The following is a 10,895-nucleotide window of genomic DNA, read 5'->3' on the forward strand; positions in this document are numbered from 1 at the left end:
TATTTCCTCGTTAGATATTTTGGTATTTTCCATTTGTTCAAGTGCTATTCTTGTTTTATTGTTATTTTAGTGCTGAATGGTTTGTAGCTCAAACTGCTAGTTTTTGGTTACTGTATGTTTAAAAATTTTAGGCCTTTCTTGGGTGCATGCACTGTAAACCTTTTCTCTTTCCTTAATAAACGCTCGTAGAAGAGGTCCATTGGAGGACGAAACCGTTGGGCATTTTCTGAGACATGCCTTTTTCATTTTCTTATGTGGAATACAACGGAATTACTATATCTTCGTGCCTAAGAAGATTACCAGTACTATATATATATATATATATATATATATATATCTTATATATATATATATATGTATATATATATATATATACATATTAATCTATCCACTATATTTTATTATTGTCTTTGAAATCTAAAGCAGAGAAACTTTACTTTTCATGTTTCTCCCAGTTTGAGTTAGAATATGTCGATGAAGGGAACTAAATTGATGAAAAAATGATTCTTCAACAACTTATTTTCTCTTTCCCTTTTTACCATCGACTCATTTTAACTTTGACGGGGAGATACATGAAAGGTAAACTCCTTTGCTTTGAATTTCAAAGACAAGAACCAAATATAGTGGATAGAGTAAAATAGCTCTTCAATAAATCTCTCTCTCTCTCTCTCTCTCTCTCTCTCTCTCTCTCTCTCTCTCTCTGTCGAAATCTTGAAACCATTGCTTTTAAGCTGAAGATTTTCTCATAAAAGTTTCATTCTTTGACCCATTATGGAAGATATGTCAACAGCTTTTAAACTGACAATGTTTGAAATCACCTCTTATTCGATGTCTGGCAACATAAGCGAACAGCATATGAGAGAAGCCCTTCACAACAACTGACAGACAGACAGACAAACAGACAGTCATAGAAATATTTACCTGACAGACGCAGCCGGAAACTAGCACGGATGCTATGACCAGAAAAGCGCCCCAAGTCTTCATTGTTAGAGGGAAGAAGAAGACGAAGTAGAACGACTGATCTGACTTGTTCTTCGGAGCTGCTGCGATGAATCCACTCTTCCTGATGATGGTTTACCTGCGACTGCTGGCGTTTGTGGCCTCTCTGCAGCAAGGACTGGCTAACCGTCGGAGTCAAAGCATAATTATAACCATGGCACAAATGACGTAGCAGCAGCAGCTGTGAACATTACAATATGTATAAGCTAACTTGCGTGGGCTTATAACACTGGCCTGCGCTGTTTTCAAGGTCTAACATATAATACCTGATTTTAGGCCAGCTTTCTTATAACTGAATCCAAAAAACTTGCTCATTTTACTCAATCAGACTAAGTTAATGAAATATGAGCACACTGAAAATATCCTAAATTCCGATCTATTTGTAGGTGAATGAAACACAAAGCTTTAAAAATATTTTGAATTGATAGCAAGAAGAGTATAATGAACTAAGGAAGCTACTCATGCATGAACGGTCTCTTCAGCAGTAGTCGGCCAGAAAGTTGACATTCCATCGGTCTTGATAGCGTTCCTCCATAACACGGATATCTTGGTGAGCTTAAGCTCTCCCCCTGTTCTTCTTCACTGAAGTTTCCACAATTCTCTAGAAAATAGTCCAGATGAGACCGGAGGAAGTGCATTCTCAGTGACATGTGCACCAAGTTGGCGGAAATTCTCCATTAACTCATCAACCACCTTCTGATACTGGGAACTTCTGCGGTTGCCAAGGAGGTTTGCAATGACTGGCTTAATGGACAACCAGGCAGAGAGTTCAGCAGGATTCAGCGCATCATCAAAACTAGCGTCCTTGATGAGTTCCCTTATTTGCGGACAATAAAATAGACCTGCCTTAAGTTTCTCTATGCTTTTTTGTTGAACCTCTGATGGAGGAGAGTAAATCCTCTACCTTCCCTGCCCAATGCCTTTACAAAGTTCTTCATGAGACCGAGTTTGATGTGGAGGGGTGGAAGCAATATTTTGTTCGTTCAACCATAGGGTGAGACAGAACGTTGTGGTGACCTTGGTTTTAATTATAGTCGTGATGGCCACTCTTGTCTGACATACTTTAATGCTGGTCATCAGCACGGCTATCCCATAAGCACAGAAAGCATGGATACTTTGTATAACCACCTTGAAGTCCTATGATGAGTCCAACAGCTTTAAGATCTATACAGACCAACCATTTATGTTCCTGGTAGTTCAGAGCAGACAACAGACGTTCCATGCTTTTGTGGCATTTTTTCATTTCAACAGGGATCGATGAAAACTTATTTCCATTATTTCCGTTTCAGTGCTGAATGACCTCATCGTAGGTCCCGGTCCCTGGCCTTTGGCCTTTGGCCTCTGTTCTGTATTCGATTCCATGAGGCTGCTGGAATTCAATGGGATCGATTTCTGGCAGTTTTCATTACGACCTGGAAATGATTTGTTCCATCCAGAACGCCTGTGACTCTACGAGAAAGGAGAAACTGGCCTTTCCAACTTAGAACTTCTAGAAATACAAACACACACACACACACACACACACACACGCACACACACACACACACACATATATATATATATATATATATATATATGACTGGTAAAAATGTTCTGTAACAACAGAATTCCATCTAATAAAAGGAGCCCATAAAAACACCAAAATATAGAGAGAAAAAGTACTATATTTCAAGAGGACTGCTGTCTCTCTCTTCAGGTATATACCTGAAGAGAGAGACAGCAGTCTCTGAAATATAGTACTTTTCTCTCTATATTTTGGTGTTTTTATGGGCTCCTTTTATTATATATATATATATATATATATATATATATAATATATATATATATTATAGTGAATAACACAGGAAAATGATAGTCAGAAATTCGACACCAAGCACTTTCAGACATTGTCGAGGTGAATTAATGACCAAAGTTGGAACTGGAATGGCTACAAGGCAAGAAAAACGGATCAAAGAATACCAATACCAGATGGTTAATTGTCAAAAGGGCAAAAAAATCAGAGATAATCCAGGATGATCCGAGATCACACGGTCACAAACCAAAAACATAGATTTAACCATAAGAGATACTGAAGCTTATCCATACAAAGTTTTAAATAATATATAAAACTTCATTTAGCAATTTTGGTGCTCACTTCTATTTATCTACTACTTTTTTAAATTATGAAGGCATCTAGTTTAAACAAGCCAAGACTTGAATTGAGAACACTTCCATAATCTGACTTGATCAAACAAGATTCAATGATATTTCCTGGAATTGTGTCACTACACGAGACTAAGGATCTTGGTTGACTCCAGTTGATAGGAAGATCTACATCTCTCATGTGTACGAATAATGCCTTCGTTATTTGGGCAGTTCTCGCAGAATATTGGTGCTGTTGGATTCGTTGTGAAAGTGATTTTCCAGTTTGTCCGTAACATATCTTATTACAATTTTTACAAGAAATTTTATAGATGCAGCCGGGAACATCTTTAGGAGAATCGTTTGTCACTAAACTCTTAACATTAATATTATTGAAAACAGCTTTTTATTTTGAAAGGAATTTCTAAAATCATTCCATCAAACGGTAATTAGAGAATGTTACGCTTAGTAAATCCACGTTTGTTATTAGTTCAATAAAATGTTTTTCTAGCTCTTTTCCATAACACATCTACACAAGTCCTTGTGTATTTAAGTTTCAAGGCAATATCATAAACAGTTTTAATCTCAGCGTCAATAAACTGCGGGCTACAGACATGCAAAGCCCTTAAGAAAATATAAAAAAAGAAAGAATTTAACATTTTGATGGTAATTGAAATAACAATGAACAATAGAGGCAATGTCAGTTGAATTTCGAAAGACTGAAAGGTGAAATTTCTATCATTTCTATGAGCTGTTGCATCAAGAAAATTCAAACTACAATTTCTTTCTTCCTTCCATAATAGTTATAGAAATGACTAAATTATTGAGCTTAATCAGAAATTCCTGGAGATTTTCGTGAACTGGCTAAATACAGGAGATAAGGGATTACCCATAGCAATGCCGAACTTTTGTACACAAAAATCCACCATTAAAACAGAATTGACTATCTTAGATACATAACCTTATGAGATTAATGAGGTTTGCTACAGTTAAAGGCATATCATAACTTTCTCAAGTAAATCATTTACAGACACTTTTGTAAATAGAGACAACATCAAAATTAACTATATTTGAATTTTGATTTGAATTTTGCATACGAATTTAAGGCGATTATGCAGAAATACTTTGGTGCAACTCCTCACAAATCAGCAACTCGATGCTTGCATGCACGGTTTGTCATTCTTGTCCAAGAAGTGTTATTCGGTAGAAACAGGGAGAGAGAGAGAGAGAGAGAGAGAGAGAGAGAGAGAGAGAGAGAGAGTTTCAATTTTATTTTTAGAGAAAATAGTTGATGGTCAATAGAGTAAATTTAATGAAAAAAAATCAAATGGGGGAGAAGAAGGAAACAATAATAGGAATATATGAATTGAAATAAATTAGAATCAAAGATAGAAATAATTGAAATAATATCAATATAATTTTTTCCAGGAATTTACCGATCGCTAAGTTTACATTTTTCTCCAATAATTTCACGTTGAGTAAAATCAAGTGAGTAAACAAAAACAAATAAAATAAGTATAAATCCAAAATTGGTAAAAATGAAGTAAAATAAAATCAGTATTAAATATAAAAAGAGATCTTGATGATAAAAAAAAATTATAATATTATAATGGAATGGAAACAGAAATAGAAATAATTCTAGTAGAATAATATTTATTTTGAAATGAATAATAATATATATAATAATAATAATAATAATAATAATAATATTGGAAATAATAATAATAATCCTTTTCGTGTGAGAAATATCAGCCGGTTCACAGAGAACAAATCGCCTGAGTCACGAGAAAGGTTTGTTGTATTCCTCCTCCTCCTCCTCCACCGCTGGGAACTGCATCATCCATTATTCGCACAGAGTTCCATAATGATTCAAAGGTCTTCTTTCAGGAACACTGATTCAGTGCCATTGTTCTTCTTCGCGGCATATTCTCCCTCGTTGGACCTGAAGTCTGCGTCGCAACATAGGAAATCACAGGTGATGATTATTCGGGGATTAGATCGGAAGGGGGTTTTGTGGGGTAGGGGGGTTGGGGGGGGAGTTATTATAACGGCTGTCTGTCATGCGATTTGGGCATTTGCCTCCTACCGAAGCGAATGAGACGCGCCAGAAAGTGGGAAAGTTAAATTGACCTCAATACTTCGGTGAAGTTGGCGATTGTTTCATTAATTAACCCGGCTCAGGTAGACCAGGGCCTGAGAGCGCCCCCCCCCCCCCGGCCGGCCACCTCCCTAATAAAACTTCTTGTTCAGTAACTTCTAACTGCCTGGGAGATCTGGTCAGTCTTCCCAGTACCTTCCTAACTTTGTGTCTCCATGTGGGGAGCGAGGGAGGTACTTCAAGGTCTCTCTTCTCCATTTTGTCAGTAGAAGGGTGTTTAGGGCTGTGAGACCCCCCCCCCCCCCCCCCCCCCCCCCCCCCCCACCTCCGCCTGCAATGTGGTGTTACCTTTGTGTGAAATAGATATCAATGTTGTGTATATGAGTATTTCTGGATGGTCATTTTTATTGCAATAGTTGGCATTCCAACTAATCTATATACATTCAGGTATACAATCATATCAATGGAAATTGTTGCCTTTTCAGAGAATAATAAAGAGAGAGAGAGAGAGAGAGAACTCGGTTGACGCTTTTATCGCTCATCGGGAAGCTCAGACGGACGGGGTTCATTTACATTCATATTGATTGTTTTCATTTTTAGTTGTGTCACTCTACTTGGCATTTTTTCTTTTCTTTTTTCAAGGTATATATGAAATGCAAAAATACAAACAAATTTGTTACACAAACTTCGTCGCCTCTGGTTTCAGATGAGGATGCAGGATCAATCCGGCAGCCCATCCTCACAGCGCCTCAGCGCCAAGTCCTATCCAAGAACGAGGTTGAGGACCTCTCGAAAAACCATTCTTGATTTATTTTGTTTATTTATAATACCTTGAAGATAATTCCCATTTCTATTTTTTACAAACATTCGTTTTTAGGGAAAAAACTGTTTTTTTCTGCAAGTTTGGAAACAAAACATTTTTACTTTGTTCTCTTTTATAGCATTAGGAAAATAAAAGGCACAAAAACTATTTTACGTATTTTTTTATTTACCTGAGGAGGGAATGGGACACAGGTAAGGAGGTTGCTTTGTGAACGTGTTGTAAAAGCTTACTAATGTATGAAAACACACACACACAAACAAGGGTCTTCATGTACACATGCACACACACATACATACATGCTCACGGCTGTGCTCCCCGATAAGCTGGGAGCGGAATGACTCATCCTGTAATGTCTGGCTAACCAGCGTAGGCGTTCAACACTTGGCTTCTGTAGGCAATTCTAACTATGTTCATAATAGATCTTTTGCATGACTAGTCATATATATATATATATATATATATATATATATATATATATATATATATATAATGTATATACATGCTTTGGCTGCCCCATTCAAACTCAAGTTCTTCATAATTAACAACGACATAATTACCAATTTTCATTCTCTTATCTTCATATGAATGCCCGTTTGCATCGAAATATTCTATATCTGTTTTGGCAGACACAAAACGAATTCTCTCTCTCTCTCTCTCTCTCTCTCGCCAGTTATCCAAATACTCGTAATATATATATATATATATATATATATATATATATATATATATATATTATATGTATATATATATATATGTATATAATATATATATTATATATATATATATACATACATATATATATATATATATATATATATATATATATATATATATATCAGAATGAGCAATATGAGCACATTTTTTTCGTGAAGGTATTCGTATCTCATACCACCTGACACTGCTTGTCTTCATCGGAACAGGCACTTATTTATCCTCAGAGATTTTTGAAAGTGTTTCAGAAGTTTTTCAAAGAACCTCAATTCACGATGTATATAAACTCTATGAATCTTTAAACGTTATTGTCTTCAAGCAATGTCCTTAGAGACCACTACATTGACTGACTGACCTACAGTATGGAATACGCAAAAAAAGGAGAGAGATGAGACGCACTTGGTGTTCAGGCAGTAATGTCTCAAGTTGAATGGGTAGAAACAACAAAGGTAGAAATGTATACAATAATTAACATAATTATATTAATATCATTTTTTGTTTATGAAACAAAAAAATGTGAAGGCTACTGGCTATCTTCAGAAAAAATTAGCATATCTTTACAGAGAGAGAGAGAGAGAGAGAGAGAGTCCATACCCACATTACTATTTGATTGTGTTTAGAGTCAGGATTTAATTGATTTCCCCCTTTTCAATACTAACAGCTCTCTTAGTTTAGACAGTTATTCAGTCACTTTTTTGGCTGGTAAACTTGAGACTGAGAAGAGACAGAAGGCATCGTGGATCCTGAACAGAAAAATCTCACTCAAAGAAAAGATAAGGTGGGGAAAGTAAGAGATGTCGAGGAACTCCAGTTGTCTGCCATGTCTATTTATCAAGCTTTTTATTATTATTATTATTATTATTATTATTATTATTAATATTATTATTATTATTATTATTATTATTATTATTATTATTATTATTATTATTATTTTCGTACATTTCAACAACAATTGATTTGAAAATCTCAGCTAAGAAAAGTTGAAAATGTTTTTTTCATCAGACAAAGACCAGTGATGTTTCCCAAGATATTTCTGGGTTCAATCATATTTTTTTTCAACCATTTATTGTGAGATTTCCCTTCGCCTCATTTCTTCGTCAACGATGAGAAACATTAAAGCGGAATTTCCTTTGCTGTAGGCTACATAAGACAAGAATGAAAGATAATTAATGGATTGAGGAAGTAGCTCTTCAAGTCTCTCTCTCTCTCTCTCTCTCTCTCTCTCTCTCAATCTTGAAAGTGCTCCTTGTAAGCTTAATGGTGTTTAAAAATCCTTTGGATGTCAAAACGCAGTCAGTGAAAAGATTGACACTCCAGTGGAATATGAGGAAACCGGGGGGGAATTTCCTCATTTTCATCGTTGGTTTCTACAAGCCTTTTCAATATCATTCACAAAAGAGCGTCAGTGAATCAGTAAAGTCTGCCGATTGTTCAAAGGTCTTGGAAAACCAAATGGACACATCAGAAGAAAAGGTGCTCAGAGCTGTTTGAAGTTCATGTCTGGAAATTGCCATCATATGAACAAGAACATCTTAGAAGCTGAGGAAATTAAAGAATTATTATTATTATTATTATTATTATTATTATTATTATTATTATTATTATTATTATATATTATTATTATTATTATTATTATTATTATATTGATTATTATTATTATGATTATTATTATTATTATTATTATTATCATTATTTTATTATTATTATTATTATTATTATTCTTATTTTATTATTATTATTATTATATTATTATTTTATTATTCAGAAGATGAAACCTATTCAAAGGTAACAAACCCACAAGGACCATTGAATTGTAATTCAAGCTTCCAAAGAATATTAAGGTGTTCATGAGGAAGAAGAGGAGGTAAAGGGAAATAAATAAATTAATAGATATTATGGAGGTGTGAGGGAGGACATTTGTTTTAAACTCTGCTGAAATGAAAATAGGCTTCGAAAGGGGGAATTAGGTGAAAGGAAGGAAGTGGGTTGATGAACGTAATTTTCTGGGAGCCCTGCACTGCGTTTTAGCCTCCTGAAGTCATCCAATGTCGGCTCAAAGTCAGTTGTCCGCAACACCTGTGATAATATCAGGGTTTTGCTTTTGTTTAAAGAACTCGTGGCAGATGGGGGGTAAATCACCCCCTTGGGGTAGTTTAACATTCCAAGAAGGTGACATCAAGTGTGTAAGTTGAAAGGCGCAATAAGGACGTTTTTCCATTGCTTTTGCTTTTCAATCGATGCATTGGTTCATTTCAACTCCCTGAATATATAATATGAATAATAAAAAGGTTCACAGGGATATAAAGCGTTTGGTTGAATGGAAAAAAATGCAAGTATTTCCTACTAAATATTATTATTACTATTATTATTATTCAGAAGAAGATGGGACAAAGGGAAGTTAAAACAGAAGTGGTCAGCACAATAAAAGACTTAATATTGAGTAATAAGTCTGATCCTGACGATGAGCGATCTTCTACCTATAACAGCACTAACGACCCTTTCAGTGACTCCAGAGTTCAAATTCCTCTCAAAAGTTCCTCTGGAAATCAGTCTCAGCAGATCAATGGATTAGCGAAGGAAATGTTGGAAGTAAAACTAAATGACACCATAAACATGAACTCAACCACATTTAAATGACCTTAACAGAGTTTCTCTTGAAGAGTAAAATAGAATTAATCGTCCGTCGTTCATTTGTCCCAAGAACTTCTTGTGTGAGACCGTGTCAGCTCTTCTGGCGACAAATCTCCTCAGAGCTGCAGAGATTGACAGATCTTTTCCTGCGAATTCAGGATTTTCTTAAGGAGAATAGTATAGAGTTGTAAATGGGGTGTTTTGTGGGTTAGAATAGTTCTGTAAGAATTACAACGCTTCCTCTCTGGCGTGTAAATGGCGTCCATATCTTTTAGATCAGAAGACGCGATTCAGAACCAACATCGAAATGAGTTCAAGCTCAACATAAATTCTCTCTCTCTCTCTCTTTCATTTCTTACATATTTAGCTGACTTCCATCACGGAGGCAAAATGAAGATGTAAGAGGACTTTCAAAGATCATGCATCTATGAGGAGCCGAATGAAGAGGCCGACGGGAGGTCTTTCACCATCAAGAAGTGTCTCTGAATAATGTTTCGATGGGTGAGGAGAGGAGCTGTCTTGCTCTCCTCGGGAGCCTTCCTTCCCTTGCTCCGGGGAATGGCCTCATATCAGAAAATAAAAATACACAGACATGCAAATATTATTTCTGGTGAAATTTCATTGTGGTAAGGTAAAATAGAGAGAGAGAGAGAGAGAGAGAGAGAGAGAGAGAGAGAGAGAGAGAGAGAGAGAGAGAGAGATATTGCGCACTTAGGCTGAAGGTCAGGGCGGGAATGTATACATTTCCGAGCAAGCAAGTGACTCCTCTCTCGTGATCGAAATTTTGACGAATAATTGTTATTTTAAAACTTGTTCACAAGGAAATTCCCCCGACGGAGTGATTGACAGGAGGAGGAGGAGGAGGAGGAGGAGGAGGAGGAGGAGGAGGAGGAGGAGGAGGAGGAGGAGGAGGAGGAGGAGGAGACAGAGAAGTGATTTCTCGCGCAAGAATTGAGCCTCAAATTCGACTCGAGCAATTTCTCTCGAAGCGAGACTAACAGATCTGATGCGCCTACACTTTGCATTCTTGAAAAAAGTCATCTTATCCGTAGATTCTCAGAGGAAAGGAAGAGACCGATGCCTCAATATATTATTTATATGAAAAGAAATATCTCTTTGTACCTCCAAATCCAAATTTTGTCAGACGTGAGGTTTGATGAATCTGGTTTGACTTGAACCCTGAGGTTTAACGGTTGATTTTTTTTTATCTCGTTAAGGACCGGGTTTACATTTAAATAAATCACGTCAGCAGATGACTCAGGTTGGTTTACGAGAGACAAAGGAAGATGATGACCGAGACCTTCAGTAGTACTATGTGTACTATGTCGGGATGAACAATAGTTTAGTCTTATAGTGCTTGCTGTTATCATTCAGTTACATAAGAGAGAGAGAGAGAGAGAGAGAGAGAGAGAGAGAGAGAGAGAGAGAGAAACATAATCAGCTATAGTAGATTCACTTCAACCGTGCATCTCGTGCCTAGCGCCGTTCTTACGACCCTCCTGATTGACTGTT

The sequence above is a fragment of the Macrobrachium nipponense genome, chromosome 17 (genome assembly GCF_015104395.2).
Source record: "Macrobrachium nipponense isolate FS-2020 chromosome 17, ASM1510439v2, whole genome shotgun sequence".
NCBI classification, from domain to species: Eukaryota; Metazoa; Arthropoda; class Malacostraca; order Decapoda; family Palaemonidae; genus Macrobrachium; species Macrobrachium nipponense.